Source organism: Linepithema humile, chromosome 5 (genome assembly GCF_040581485.1).
Source record: "Linepithema humile isolate Giens D197 chromosome 5, Lhum_UNIL_v1.0, whole genome shotgun sequence".
Classification (NCBI taxonomy): Eukaryota; Metazoa; Arthropoda; class Insecta; order Hymenoptera; family Formicidae; genus Linepithema; species Linepithema humile.
Window position 1 is genome coordinate 19712292 of NC_090132.1, and position 17314 is coordinate 19729605.

The 17314-nt window shown below is 34.8% G+C and overlaps 1 long non-coding RNA gene across 1 annotated transcript; it reads left to right on the top strand.

Annotated features, from left to right (window-relative positions):
- Positions 1 to 943: 943 nt before the first annotated feature.
- On the top strand, positions 944 to 6395 carry LOC105674115 (uncharacterized). Its single transcript, XR_001101055.2, has 4 exons — positions 944 to 1359; positions 1897 to 1993; positions 2251 to 2317; positions 5476 to 6395. It is a non-coding gene; the product is annotated as an uncharacterized lncRNA (long non-coding RNA).
- The last annotated feature ends 10919 nt before the right edge of the window (positions 6396 to 17314 follow it).

A 17314-nucleotide genomic window follows, 5' to 3' on the forward strand; every position in this document is an offset into this window, starting at 1 on the left:
TTAAAAAATCTATGTCTGCAATGTTACAAATTAATATTTTATAAAACTAATTATGAACCTAGATTTATTTTTATCGAAGTATGTTAATTTTTTATTAAATAGTGCAATTATATACAGTTAATGAAAAATATGCTGGCTACTAAGAAAGTAATAAAATGCAATAAAAAATATATTTTAAATGATTTGTATAAGGATGATAAAAAGATGATAAAGAATTGTATAAATATAAATTACTAAAATACATCAAAATAAATGTCTCGTAGAAAGAATTCACGAGTGACTCAGAAAGGCAAAAAAATTGCAGAAAACGTAATATATAGGCCGTTGTGCATCAAAAAGCAGATAATATGAAACATATTACTTTTACCTACCATACATTCCTTTCTATTTTATGTAATACACACACAAGTATAGGGAATCCATGGGCCCAGAATCTGCACACCCTGTTGTTATTGAGGAATGTAAAGAAGCGAGGGAATTCACGGATGATCGCTCTATGAATCCGATGGCGACCGAGCCGTCAGTCATCCAGGAAATTCCATTGTCGATGGAAAAATCGGAACCATGATATAGCTCGGTCGATGCCTCCATTATTACGATCCTGTGCCCCCAATTCTATGGATTTGCTTGGTTTTCTGCAGGCAAAGACGAAACGAAACAATAGCATTATTTTACAAACATTTGATCGCACAAATTTGACTTTTCGTTCAATGCAAACAGCAATTTGACCGCAAACATCTGGAGGGTGAGATATCGCACAAATGCAATATTGACATAACATATACACAATTACGTTTGCTCAACACAGTATACTACAAGATTGTAATTTACATATATATTTGTCGTAATCGTAATGTTGTGTATAAATTTGCTTATAAATTGTGTATGTTGTATCACAAGTACGTATATATGCAAATAATACACAAATATGCATTAGTTAGGTTATACTACCAATAAAATTTGGAGTAAACCAGGGTATACAATGTCCGATATATCGATATAAACACAAATCGAGAACATTGGCAATATTGCTAATTTACACATATATTCATGCAAGTGACGTTGCATTTTTCAGCCGCCATTTTCTAGTGAACCGTAGTCTCGAAGGCAGACGCGGCTTACATGCACCAATCGGAGAACCGCGTATGTGTGCTACGTCAGAGCGTGTGAACCCCGTACGCCTTCTGAAATCACTGGCGCCATGACACTTGCTATTACTTACGCAGTAGCAAAGTGAGACAGTGCGCGAACGTTCTATCATTAATCGTAGATTTTACTCAGTGAAAGTTTGTGTTAGTGCTAATTTTTGTTGGAGTATCGATGGGTGAATTGGAGCAACAGGCGAACGCATTATTTATTGTAAGTATTTGCGATTAACGGCATTTCGTTGCCGGTATTATGTACCTTACCGGTATCATGAAATTTGTATCGTTCTAACATGTTCTAACACGTACAGAATTTCAATGTCAGAAGTACATGATGATACTTATATTTATACTAGAGACGCGTATTTTTCGTTACGGTAGAAATCTTAACCCGTTAAAATTAAAGCAGTTACAAACAGTTGCATTGTATGTGTGTGATTTCTGAGTGATTGCTAAAATAGTAGTAGTGTCGTTTGCTTTGAATATGTGTACATGTGAATAACCGCCGGCGTAAGCAAATCGACCAATCACATTGCAGTAATGCGAGTCATCTCATTACTGCTCACTGTGATTGGTCGATTTGCTTATGCCTTACGGTTACGATTAAAACTTTTTTACGTGTGTTGGTCTTTATGTGCGGACAAAGTGCGACATTTTGTTTCGCGTTTGCATTTCGTGTATCGCGGTGTCGCAAATTCGCATCGTAAATCCGTGATTTTTTTGAAAGTATGGATTGATTTTTGTTCGATAGTACGTGTTTTCAAAAGACACAGCATTTTTGAAATCCATAATTGCGGAAAATGATGACAATAATTGGATCTATTATGTGCATGGATTCGTTATATTGGGTATGTAATAACTATAATACACACAAAATTCGTTTTGCATTTATGTTTTCTGTATTATTCTGTAGCAAATTCACGAATTCGTAAACTTTGCATAAATAAAATATGCAAATAAACTTTTGTTTGGTGTGCAGGTACAAAATTTGTACTTATTAAATATTAAAATTTTTAAATAATTATTTACGCAGTTTATGATATATAATTAAGTTTTATAATAAGTAAGTTATATTATGTAACTAAAAATTATAAATATTTTTTAGGCACTGCTATAGAGCAATGTATCTAACCAGACGGAATCTAGCTGCGTAGTAATATATACAGCAATCGGTGAGTGAATTCATTCATTATATTGTGTATAATTATATAAAATACTAATATTATTAGCCACTTTTTTAATTGTTTAAATCTTTAGAATATGATTGCGTAGAACCGCGTTTTGATAATCACATTTTTTGTGCAATTTGCAATTTTACAAATAAATACTAACATAAATAATTATTTTTTGTTTCAATATTTTATTAATAAAAAAATTTTAATTTTGCACAAATAATGTATACAATTAATTGATTTTAAATTGTAAAATTATAAAATTTTGGAAATATAAATTATGTAAACATATATTACAAATAGAAAAGAATATTTTAATGCAACATAAATTATAAAATATTAGGTTTGAAAAACAAAATTCTGAAATATAAATTTTGAGATTATGACATTTGATATAATTTTAACATACATATATTTTTTATTTAATTAAAAAGTTTATTTGTTTAGTATTTTTGCATAACAATTGGTAAAGTACTACTTTGAATGCGCAGTTTGTTGGTGCGATGAAAAAGCTATGGATATTGATATAATTGCTCTTATTGCAGTAATTGATATAATCGAATTGTTTTTATAGTTTTTATTGAATGGTTCTTTTTTTCTGGATGAATATCGCAAAATTTAAAAGCTTTCTAAATATGGCATGCTTTGTTAAAAGAGCCATTTCTATATTCAATGGTCAGAAAAGTATTATACATATTTTTTTCCATTGCAATTTCGTTATAATCTTTATATAGTTAATTGATCTATCTATATATTATTCTATCTTTAGTTAACGTGTGTGAAGTTAGCATATTATATTTTGACATCGCATGAAAAAACGTTCTGCTCGCATACACTATAGTTCTACAGTTTTAGATAGTTTTTAACAATAGTTCTATCGAATTACGCCAAAAAAACAAAAAAAATAAAATTTCAAGAAATGAGATGCTAACTTCCCGTCTCACCTTCCAGCATCTTACCGGATTTCGAACGTATGAGCCATAAAGTACGAGTATTCAAAGAGTTCTACCGTTTCAACCCATCCTATCAATAGTTCTGGTCATAAGAACAATAAAAAAAAATTCTAGTCATTATTAAAAGCATTTCACGCGCTGAAATGTAATATGCTAGCGTCACTAGCAATAGTTCTGGATTTGTACGAGCATAGAATCATAGTTCCCAGTCCCTAGTATCATTTACATTACAGTTCTATTTAGAAACAATCATTTAACTATTTGTCTATAATTATTATGCCCGCCAAAGTGTCTAAATATGATATGCTAGCGTCACTAGCGATAGTTCTGAGTTTGTACGAGCATAGAATCATAGTTCCCAGTCCCTAATATTATTTACATTACAGTTCTATTCAGAAACAATTATGAATATATTTGTTTATAATTATTATGCCCGCTAAAAGTGCCTAAATATGATATGTTAGCGTCACTAGCCATAGTTCTGGGTTTGTACGAGTATAGAATCATAGTTCCCAGTCCCTAATATTATTTACATTACAGTTCTATCCAGAAACAATCATTTAACTATTTGTTTATAATTATTATGCCCGCTAAAAGTGCCTAAATATGATATGTTAGCGTCACTAGCCATAGTTCTGGGTTTGTACGAGCATAGAATCATAGTTCCCAGTCCCTAGTATCATTTACATTACAGTTCTATTCAGAAACAATTATTTAAATATTTGTTTATAATTATTATGCCCGCTAAAAGTGCCTAAATATGATATGTTGGCGTCACTAGCCATAGTTCTGGGTTTGTACGAGCATAGAATCATAGGGCGGTATTCATAGTCCGTTCTTATAATCAAGATCGTCTTAAGCACGAACTTATATTCACTCTCTTCGTCAGACACAATCTATGTGTGACGAAGAGAGCGAATATAAGTCCGTGCTTAAGACAATCTTAAATATAAGAACGGACTATGAATACCGGCCATAGTTCCCAGTCCCTAGTATCATTTACATTATTACTAGTGACGCTAGCATATTACATTTCAGTGCGTGAAGTGCTTTTAATAATGACTAGAATTTTTTTTATTGTTCTTATGACCAGAACTATTGATATGATGGGTTGAAACGGTAGAACTCTTGGAATACTTGTACTTTATGGCTCATACGTTCGAAATCCGGTGAGATGCTGGAAGGTGAGACGGGAAGTTAGCATCTCATTTCTTAAAATTTTATTTTTTTGTTTTTTTGGCGTAATTCGATAGAACTATTGTTAAAAACTATCTAGAACTGTAGAACTATAGTGTATGCGAGCAGAACTGTCGTTTTTTCATGCGATGTCAAAATATGATATGCTAACTTCACACACGTCTTTAGTTATTGCTAAAAAAATTTTAATAACTTATAGCTACAGCGCAAAGTGCATTTTATTTTGCATTTGCGTTTCATGTACCGCAAATTTGTGGCGTAAACCCATGATTTCTGATAACACACATATATGCAATTATATATTTATAAAACTGCTTTTGCTTCTGTATAGTTATTACAATAGTTCTTTACATACAATAGTTCTATACATTGCGGAATATATTACTATCGGGGGCGTTGCAATATAGTACGCAATATACGTTTCAGCGTAGCAAAATTTGGAGGGGCACAAAATTGTAATAGACCCCGATAATTTTTGAAGTGTGTAAAAACCGCGTGGTGGCATGGCGTTTTTTTTTTTTGCTTAGCGCTTGGAGCGCCCGAACCACTTCCAGCGTAGGGGCATTTCTGACGGTCGCAACGCCCCCGATCACAATATAATATAACAAAGCTTTAGAGGCTTAGATGAATAATACAATTATATTCCTTAATTTATCTCAAGTAAAATTGAGTAAAATTTAAATTTAAAACTTATTACTCGCTACTTTTACTGAAGTAATATTGATTTTAAATTGGTTAAAGGATTATTAAAAAGACATTCACAAATGTCTCATGAAATTCTTATTTCAGTCTTTTGATCAGGCTTTTCTTAAATTGTGCTTCAAAAACAATTGATATTTATTAGATAAAATATTTTGTATGTCATTGTAGTATAAATGTATTTGTATATTTTACAGATAAACCTTCGCGCTTCAAATCGCCATATATAAAGTTTAATGTGCGTAGTAATTATTTTATAAATATTAATTAATTTAAACACTAATCTGCTTTTATTTTTTTATTTTACAGATCAACTTTGTGCGCGTAATCGGTGCTACAAAATATATTTGTTCCATCGTATAGTATAACAAAATGCGCGTCGGGAGTGCCGTTAATGCCGAGAGTTATAGCGAATCTATAGATGAACGCATTTTTGCTGTATGACAAATATTGGGACACGATTTTTTTTGACTTTAGGCTTGGCTCGGGGGAGGGAAAGGTCGGTTTCAATCATAAAATCTCGACTACGGCAGGGCAATCTTCGGTTCTACGTGCAGCGCGCTAGTTGTACAGATAGCCGGACTGTCAAAGGTAGTCGAGGACGGCTACCGGAGTTAGTCAAACGCTACCGATTGCTTTTCAGATGTCTTGTATCTAGTCGGTTGATTGGATGACTAATCACCTCATCTTCTTCAAGCTTATCTTTGCCTTCTGTTTTGAGAGAATCGTGCCCCAATTGGTAAATGTGGTCGTCTGAAACGCGGACGGAATTCGCGCGTAACGTCACAGCTTGGACAATTCGGTTCGATTCGCCTGTGATGTCGGGAGTGCCGTTTTAAGTATCGCGCGATTTTCGTATTCAGGTACGCATGCGAGCAATGCATGCGCCGCGAACGCGTGAGATTCAATGTGAGTGCTTCGAAGGACCACTGAGAGGAGGAGGAGGCTCAGGAGGAGCATCGGGCGCCGGCGGAGCAACTTTACGGTAAATAATAATTCATTTATTTGTTGAAAATGTTGTAAATTAAAAGACTTAAAATATTTACATTAGTTAATATTGATTATTATTAGAATTTATTTACATATTTATTACTTTTTATTTTAATAATTAAACTTTTTCAATAATTCTTTTATTTCATATTTGCTTACAAAAAGAATTAAAAGTTCAATGTACTCAATTATGATTTGATAAATATTCATTATGATCGCAACTATAATCTTGACTTATTTTTGTATTTTACAGATCATCAACTATGCAGATCAACAGAATGACAACTCCGCTGCTGCGCATCAATCGGTGAGTGAGTTTATAATTTGTCTTGATTGTTATTAAGATAATGGATCTATAAGATACATACTATAAAATTTAACACATTGTAGATCGTATATGATATTGATTTTATAAAAATTTTAGCGCATTTATAAAAATTTTTAGTTTTGCACATTGCAAAATATTTTAAATTTAGTTAGTTTCTAGAAGAACAAATTATTTATTATCTTGATAAATTTAAATTATATTTTTTGTCACACGCGTTGTATATATTTTATATATATTTATCTGTTAACATGTTCCATGTCGCTCTGATTTTACATAACTTTCTATTTATGTCGTGAAATTTATGTATATGTTGTAAAAAATTATAATTATAGAAATTACTAAAAATAAAATGTAACACACACAAAATATGTTGTACATCATAAAAAGCTATAATAAATTTAAGAAATATAAAATATTTTATTTTAAACGGCCTGAATAGAAAATTTAGTGAGGCCACCAGTAAGCCACACGGCATGGAATATGTTAATAATACCACACAAGATTATTCGAAACACGTAAATTAACATTTCAAAAACAGGACATGTTGATTTATGTTTCCGGTTTGCAATGAGTTAAAAAATATATGAATTAAAGAGTATGAAAGTGTAGACAAGAACATTATATGAGGACTAGTTTGTCTCTTTGCAATATTTGGGATATTTTTCATTAATTTGAGAATGAAAAAATCTTTTTACTTTTTATTTTATCCTCGTATATGTGAATACAATAAAAATAGGATAAATTTCAATATGAAATATAGAAAATCATACAATGCAATATTATAAGCATAATGATATACAAGAATGTTATAGATAAAAACATAACAAATATATAATGTCATAGATCCATTATTTTAAAATGGATGGGCCAGGACTTAGATTCGTTGAATATTTAACTCTGGAATATTTAATGAATGTTCTTTATAAATAAGAATTAAAGCAAGATATATATATATATTGAATTATTCAAAAAGTTTATAGTCTTTTTTTATGACAAAATCAAAAACAATTTTTATATATTTATATGTTCATTTATTTAGTAATATGTATAAACAAGTTGTTAAAGATGGCCAAATGTTGTCGAAAACAACGTACATATATTATTGAATAAAGATGAATTTAAATATAAAAAAATTGTTTTTTATTTAGTCATAAAAATTGCTACAAATTTTCCGAATAACTTAATATATTAAAATTTTTGAAATACATATGCGAATGTAAATATAAGTTACAAATAAAAAGAATATGTTTTACACAAACGGGACAAAAATTGAAAATTTATGTTTTACATTTGAAATAATTTATTTAATAAAAGAGTGCATTTTTTGTTATCGATTTTTGTTTGGTTATTGATTTTGAAATATATTTGAAATATAGTCTTGCTATACGCTAATTTCTTCAGAATCTTTTCTAGCCTATCCATGTATCCGTGGTCCCATGGCTTAATTGATTCCATGGTTGAGCACGGAAATTCAAGATTTGTGGTCCCATCGATGATGGTCGAGCACGAATCTTGAAATAATGTTGATAACGATCGACCATCGAAATGGTCGACTATCAAATTTCCAAATTGTGGTCAACACAAATTTCAGAACTCTGCGCTAAGCGTCTTATAAAAACTACTCTTAAATTTTTTAATGTCGAGAGATACAATTTGCGTACTCGCCAACATTCGCTTTTGTTCGGGCAACTTATGTATCCGGAAGCGATCCTATCAGCGCGATACACTCGCTTACGTGTGATAAGGCAGCGCTCTATGCAACCACCTTGGAAAGGGGAACAGCAATAGAGAAATTATAGTCGAATATATAGTCGAATATATAGTCGAAATATATACGTGTATACACTTTCGTATGTGTGTGACAAGCGCACATTGTTAAGCGATAAAGCACATACGCGTTTGAATAGCGATGCGGTTATCGAAAAATTTCAACGACAATCTATTTAGATAAATTGCTTCCTAACCATTTAATATCCCTTTCGATGAGCCATAACACACTCATTACAAAAAAGTCGAATTCTTATGCATGTCGTGCTTTTAGTACTTTTATTAATAAGAATCAATATCTATATAATATTTATTATTTTCAACAACAAAATATAATCGTAAAAACATATAAAAATTGATCGCTTGGTTTGCAGTGACGCGGCATAACGGTGAAAGCAGAAATTTTAGGAACCTTTTCGTTTTTTTTTTTTTTTTGCGTTTGGGGCGCGTGAGCGACTTCCAGCATAGGGGCGCTTAAGACGGTCGCAACGCCTCCGATTACTATACTTGTTTTATCTTTCATATAGTAATAATAGATAAAAGACATAATTCCCTGTAAGCTATACTTTATGATTGATATCACTACTAAAACTAACACAATCGATTTATCAGTTATTAACGCGAACCAATTTATATAACATTTATGTGTTATGAACAGACTTCGCGACATTATCCTCTCTTTCGCCTTTCGAGTAAATTACATCAGTCCATTCGTAGTTTGTTTGAGGCTGTGTCCGCATTATTCTATTCTCAAAAGCAACGCGTTGGAATTTCCATATAAATATGACCTCGCGAGTGCTGTCGCCTCAGCGGTCACAACTCAGCGGTCTTGCACAAATGAACGCATAAATTAAACTTCGAATATCCTGATGCATATATAGAGATAATATCAGTCGACGATACTAGTCCAAAAATTTTCTCTACAGTTCATAAATAAAACCGCAGTATCAGAAATTAAACGAAGTTTTTCACGATTTAATATATATATGCGCCACTATGCGCAATACAACAGTTCGATTTTCTAGCATCATCGATAATGAGATTATGGTATTGATAGATTGATTGGCAGTGACGGACATAATGATAAAACGAACTAATTCCATACGTGACGTGCTTGTGGTCATATAATATAATTTATGTAATTATGTTGCGCGCTTGCAATATTAACAGTCAGCGTGTTAGGTAGATATCGAATGTTTCATGAAACGATTAATCGTATAATATATTATCCATTTATCTACTTAAAATATACTACATTTATAGAATATATTGTGTTATAATCTATTTCGATTCATAATTTATTTATGACGAATACTAGTGGTCACACGTTCGTAACACGCATGTGAGAAAAGAAGCCGCTTAATACGTTTACCCTTGGTATTTCGCGGCTGATCACTACGCCGGCGTGCGACGAGCTGATTTTCTCCGCTCTCAGACGCGACGAAACGTGCGGATCGATTGCGATTTTTCACGCGTACCGATTCGTAGGTAAACAGAACGTAAGGGGCATTTCCGTAAAGCACAGCTGGTGCCTCAGGCGAGGACCAGTATATTTACACGTGTAATCGTTCTTTGATTTATGGGGGCCAAAAGTGCGAAAGAGAGAGGATGGAGAGGGTTCTTTTACACTCCTGTTCCGACCCTTCTGATCCGCGCGCGGCACTGAATCAATCATCATAAGCTGCGATTGTTCGTAGCACGTGCTTCCCTTTCGCTAGTTTTGCGATCGTCTAATACTGTTGATGCTTCGTACAATGAGTTAAATCGTTTGTCATAGTTACATTATTTCGTACTTTTATGTGGTGTGAAGTTATATCGTTTGAAATCTATTATAAAATGAGATGGCAAATTTTCATATTATTTATTTACTTTATATTATCGTATTAATGTTATATAAATATTTCGTCAAACTTTTAAATTTATTTTACAACTTTAATAAAAAAGTAAATAAATTTTTTTCTTCAAAAAACATCACATAGGTAAAGTATGTAGCAGGAAATGGCTTATACAACTAGCTACGCAAAAGTTAAACGAATTTTCTAAACACACTCACTTTTACTTTTATATAAATGTCAACCGCTGACGTCGCGTTTCGGTGTTGATATTTTCTATTAAGTTTATTAAATACGTATACATGGTGGAAATCAAATAGAATGAGAATTGTGTGGATACGCAGTCACATACGTCGCCGGAAATTTCCGGTATAATGCGACGCTTAACTTTCATGCATTTCGTCCAAAGTTTGAAGCTGTGGGTGAGGTCATGGACCATCTAACTTATACTCGAAAACGTTATAACCCAGCGAAGCCCCTGAGGGATTGGACGGTGTCGACGCGTGTGAGAGAGAATGTCACGGGATGTTACACTCCCTTCCTGTTCATCTGGTCGACAGCTTTGTCCACCTACTGTCATCCTTTGCTCCTCCCTTTCCGCGCAGTCGTCGCCCTTTGAAACCTACTTTCATTCCGTGTAATAGCTTTTTGAATGTCGTCGCTCAATGCACGTCGAGTGCATCGGCCGGTTATTGCGGTGCATTGATTTCTGAGAGGAAAACCACGTGAGCACACGGGTGTAAAGAGTCGGTTCGGAACCTTATTTCCCACGTTATCCATTTTCCGGATTGCGGAAAGGAATGAAGTAAACATGTGCCAATAATCGCTGTAGCCGTAGATGTTTTTTTCTTGCACAGACCATTAAACCACGAAGTGCGTTCTCCAGCCTTCTTTGCATTGTTTCGGATTTAAGGAGGCGAAAAAATATTACACAAGTAATTTATAAATTGATTTGTGTTTATACCGTATGATTATTATATTAGATATTTTTTATATCATAAAGTAAATTTATTTTTAATTTTTTTTGCTATGTTTTAAAAACATTTTAGAGAATCTCAATCGATATTAAGTACGATCAACTAACGTTACTTATCTTGCGGACACTTTACCGTTATTTACAAGATAAGATTTTCCTTGCGCTCAGTCCCATAGTTTCTCCTCTTTCCAATTACAGTACAATCATCGCGTTTTCCTGATTCCACGTATCGATCAGGCAATTCCGGGTTAATAACACCGTAACAACGCCCTTCGGTCTCTAAACAGCTCGAGGAAGCAGTAGATTTTAAAAGAGAGAGCGGGGGAAAATGCGCGCGACAAGGGGTCGAGCGAAAGGGACAGAAAGAGAGAAAGAGTGAGAGGGTGGTCGTAAACCGAGAGCCTGTTTCGGGCAGGGGAACGAGATTATCGTTGTAAAGTTCCTATCTAACGAATTTATGAAACGCTACACCGTCGAGCCCTGATTTAATAACCGCAGACTCCGGGCGGTCCCCGCCGCCCCTCGAGTCCCTCCGTTCTCCGTTATCGTAAATTCCCGTCGTCGGCGCGCGTCCTTGTGCCGTTGGTCGGTAGGTGTTCGAAAGTCTCTTCTTGTTCGAAAGCCGTTACGAGCGGGGTAGAGCGGCGCGGGATTGGAGCGCAAGAACGAGAACCTTTCTAGGAATTCCGAGGAATTCCTTTCGCCCGCTCTTTCGGTTGCCGACCCGCTCGGACCCAACCCAAGAGATCCCATCAACGAGATATCGGTCGCACGGTCTTTTCCAGACGCGGTTGCACCCGCGGACTTTACGAACTTAATCCTCCTTAAATCCCCGGTCGCATCTGCATCTGTGAGATGAATACGATTAATTTTTTTCGTATGTAACTCGATGGAAATAAATTAGATGTAAATATAGCGAAAATTATCGTTTTATCGATCGCGCATGCATCAAAGGGATGAATGATAAAGCGATTTTGCTTGCGTTTATCACGATGGTGAACGAGGAATAAATTTTTGAGAACCAAGATCAATTTTGCACGCGCCGAATACGGGTGTAAGAAATATACACTGCAAATTGCTTGGTTTCTTTGCAACAGCTTAGTTCTTAATCTAACGAATAAACCGAACTGATTTGAACTGAACGAAAATGCAGTGTACGTCTTGCTTTTCTATTGCTATTCTCTTATTTTGCGAGGGTTTTGTACGACGCGAGGTGAGGCGCCGCGCCGCGCCGCGTTGAAGAATACCGGGTGCCGGCAGATGTTGCCCTGTGAAAAATTCCTTGCTCGAACAGCAGCGCGGCGTAATCTCCCTTTATAGGCGGTCCGAGAGGATGTCGGGCATGAGTATTTCAAAGTCTAGTTCCCGTGTCGACGCGCGAGATAGATGCATTTAAATCGCCTAATCATTTTACGTCGAGCTGCCGCGTTTCTTTCTCAGGGACACGTTTGCATTCCGTCCGCTTTCCTGCAAGTGAGAACATGGGAGCAATAAGGTACGTCATTGTTTTTGGCTCTCTGACGTATGGTTGCACCCGCGATTTTCTGACATAACGGCACTGCCGCTGCGCATATACTTACCTCGAACAAATCTGCTTCTGATCTTTTTCCCGTTCGTCGTGTTCGAAGCTTACTCACCAGTTGCGAAGCAATTTTGAAGTATTACCGATAACAACATTGTTCTCGGCGCGATAGCACGCTATGCGTATATTTGAGTGTAAAATTCAACATATACACATACACATACATCATTGTAATGCCATTAGGTATTATTGAAAACAAAATTTAAATTGGCAAAGAATATTATTGTAAACTAATAAAGAATTTGTCTTTTTTTAAAATTGTTTATTATAAAACTTTTTTATTAAAATATTCAAAAATTATTAAACTTTAAGAACTTGTCGTTTTATTTGATATTATTGCAATCTATTAACAGGACGTTATTAATTATACGATATAATATTTTGGATTATGTTACAGCGACTGAAAACTGATATTATTAATTAGTATTATTAAACTAGTGTGATATCGTCGCCTAGATTAAAATATATCAAAGCAATTTGTACGTCCTGAATATCATGATTAATATTTGACCATGTAAAATGTTTTGTAAATCTTCTATTCTATCTATATCGATTTTGTCTACACTACTCGCATAGTGTATCCTATACACTACGTGTATGTGTGTGTGTGTGTGTGTGTAGTATGTGACAATACTATTTCTGGTATTAATTTTTAAAGAACACGAACGCGCCAGCGCTACGGTGCTGTTACAGCTCACGTTACGTGTTGTCTATTTGATACATTCTGGATGATCTGTAATTTACAACGTCGCAGGTGACGTTGCTAGAGCAAAGCGATGGAGACGGAGACAGTGAAGGGATGGTCGAGGTATGCGTTTCCATCCTGTGGAACTTGAAACGTGCAAATAATGCAATGAATCATGTAACAGTGATTCCCGACGGTTGACATTAAATTGATTTGCACGAAATAAATTTGATTTACATGCATATAATAAATAGCTATATTTTATGGAGCTAAACTCATTACAAATTGATGCAAAATCGTCGACTACATATCGATTACAATTATTAGAATTGCATTAGTATGTATTTGGGTTAGCGATCGCTGTTATTATTATATCTCCAAAATATATTGATTTTGTTTGTGTGTGAAAGACAGTTTTAATAGAAATTTTTTTGAATATATTATGTATATTTGATTATTATCAAATAGACATTTTGCTAGGATTATGTGAATGTGAATGTATTGTTTTCTTATAAGTAAATCGATCAAAATTCGATTTTTTGCTAAATTAACTCGCACAATAACCGACGTGATGATTTATAAAAAGAGCGTGTGCTGCATTTTGCGCAAAAGATTTAGCGTAAATCGATACTTTGGCCGATCGAACATCTCCGATGAGAAGCGTTCGGTTCATAAGTCAGCGGGGGGAAAAGCCGCGGCAGAGTGGCCTGAATCTTGACGTTAATCGTTAGGGTATGTGTACACACTCCAGGTGATATTCTCTCGGTCGACATTTATTGCTCTCGAGGTAATGCCTTTTCCTGGGCCGTAAACAGGCCGTAATTTACGGATCTGCTTCGACTCTGGGCTCTGGAAGAATAATTGTTGAGACACTCGCGCTGTTGTACATTTGCCTCGTTTATCTGTCGCGTTTCATTTAGTATAGTGTTTGATGATCCTGTGATTTCGTTAAACGATAGAGTTTATATTGCGTGAAATAATTGAACTGCAATTTGATATCACAATAATTTCAATAATGTTGATTATGCAGGAACGTAAATTATTAACTTTTAACTGATTGGATTAAATCTGAATTTTCGATGAAAATTTTAGTATTAAATTTAGAAAATTTACAAAAAATAAGTATTTGCGATTTTTCAGGCTAAGAATTAAAATTTACATATGACAGATGATTATTAATTAGAATCTAAGTACGAATCACATCTACCACCATCAATGATATTTGCGTAATCCATCAATATCTCACGCAATAACGTTTATCCAATTTTACGAGCAATTTTCAGAGAAAAGAAATGACTTATGCGGATGATATAACGCTCTCCGTGAGGCGGAAGACGGCTATAAAGCATTTATAAGTTTCTATTTCGTGAAAATTTCCGCGTTTTCTGAGAGCCGCGCTCGCGCCGTCGTAGCTATCTCAAGGATACGTGTGTCTTCATTGATTCCACTTTCCTGTTTCTTTTCTCGCGTTTTGTTTTCCCGTACGAGACCGAGCTCCGGTGTAACTCGAGTTCCCAACCACGCGCAAATGTCATTTGTGGACGTGCCTTTGCGCGCGCGTGCACATCCCGCAGCGTAGCTAACGGGTGTGCGACGCCGACGACGACACGTCGGCTGTGCGTCTGTTTCCATGGTTACGGTGGACGTGGAGCTAGGACCGTACGCCTCGTGCAACCCCCCTTCGGTGCTGATGCGCGCAGGGGTTCGAGAGGGGTCGCGTCGAGAAAGGGGCTGGCCGCAGGCGAATTAAGAGTTTGAAAGGGCTCTATCTCCTCTACTCGGCCTTTTTCCCTATCTTTCCTTTGCTTCTTCTCTTCCTCATCCTCCCTCGTATGCTTTTCTTTGACGTTTCTCTCTCTCTCTCTCTCTCTCTCTCTCTCTCTCTCTCTGTCTTTGCTTCTTCTTCTCTAATCACGGGTCGTCTTGCGCCGATGGAGAAGTAGCTGGATGGTCGGAGAGTGTCGTTAGTATCGAACGCCACCCGCTAACTCGCGAGTAATCGTGATTAAGGTCGGGATTAAAGTCCGCGCGAGAGCTATCGCGTGCTCTGTGTTTAGTCGGGCAGCTTTATTACCTTAGTACTATCAAGAATAAACTTGGAGCACAGGCTATTATTGATATTAAAAATATTATTGCTTGTTATAAAAATAAAAGTATGAAAATAATCTTTCATCAATGTCCGTTTATCTATTTTTTTTACTGTAACATAATAATATCTTGCTACAAATTGTCAGTTATTAAAGAATATTTAATCTCGATTGTAAAAGGAGGATCAGAAAAATATTCAATACTATGATAAGTAGTTTTTATACATAAGATAGATTTTTTTTGTAAAAGAAATAAATCTTGATAATTCTAAGATGAAAAAGAAAGTATTATAAATGTCAAATGTAACACAAGAACGCCAATTGAGACAGAAATTGACGTTAGATACATATAAAACTGTCTCTCTGAAAATAGCGATTTTTATATATTTCTCTATAAATACACCAAGCTACAGAAAATAATTTTTCGTAAAAAACTATTGTATGATAGGTATTTGGTTTTACTTTATGTATTTATTTTGGCCGTAAGATATTTGCTTTTCGCATTATTTTTTCTAAACTTTTCTATCTTATTCTAGTATTAATATTTTTGTTTTAAATCATACGGTTGCTAGTTTGAGATTTGTGATTGTGCGAACAATCAATTAAAAGTCTGTCAATTTAAGCAGGTTTACTAGTTTACGACACTGATTTGCAAGCGTTAATGAATCGTTAGTTGGTAATTTAAGCAGGATGCATTTCCGATGCGCATGGATTGAACAGGATTAATGATCAATGACATATGATCCCTCGCGGCATACACTGCTTTGAAACGCATATGATTGGAAAAAGAGACTGCATCTCGTTGTACTCGTAGTTTTAATTATCGTTGAATTCTGCAAAATACTTCGTAAAAGAATTCACCGCGACTGAATAATTCCACAAAAGGAATTGATTGCATGTAAAATAAATCTCTGTTAACTTTTCGTCCTATTGTTATCCGCTCTCTCTTTCTCATATTTCTCATCGCAAAACGCGAATGTAACAATATCTTGCTTTATGTTATTATATCTGGCAGTGCCGAGAAGTTCGAATATATAAAATAGTACTTTAAATAATGAACGTAGCATAAAAGTATAATTGCTATATTCGTGAAATTTGAGATTTTTCAATGCTTAATTTATTTATTAGTTTTAATAAAAGTTGACATATATCTTACATTTAATAAATGTAAATGATTTTGGTTTTATAAAATATTGAATATTCAATAGAAACAGATAAAAATTTAAAATGCAAATTTACTCGAAACATGTATTCATCTCACTCAAATTTTCGATACGCTTTGTGCACGCGTTTATTTTTCGACTATTTCGTATTGAACTAAAATTTAGTATATAAAAAAATAGATTAAATATTATCGTGTTTAAATATCTGCAGTGATTGGTCTTTTAACGACAAGGAAACTGTACGCTGTAATTCGCGCGGGAGAGATTCGCCGTATCGAATATCATACGTTGATTTATGTACCGAGCACAAGCAATCGTAATTAAGGGGTTTGTAGTCCGAGTAATCCGAGCAGGGCGGTATAGCTCTTGCAATATGGCTCGATCGGTAATTGCGTTTGATACGTCGCTGTGAAAGTTTATACGCGCGGACACGCCGTTGGCGCCGCTGACAGGGAATTGCTTTTTAACATTTGGCGCTTTAATTACGGATGCGCGAGTGTAGAATCGCGGGCAAACGCATATTGAAAGTATCGAACGTGTTATTATCATAATAACTCGAGCCGAGTTTAATTGCGTCACTTCTTCAGTTTGTAGTTTGACACGAATGAAATTGTCGAACTGGATCATATATTGCATGCTAAAGCTGTTTTCGCCATACTACGAATTAGGCATAAATACGGGTCTTTTAATACAATCGCAATTAATTGTAATTGAGGCGAGATTGATTGCTTATATTTT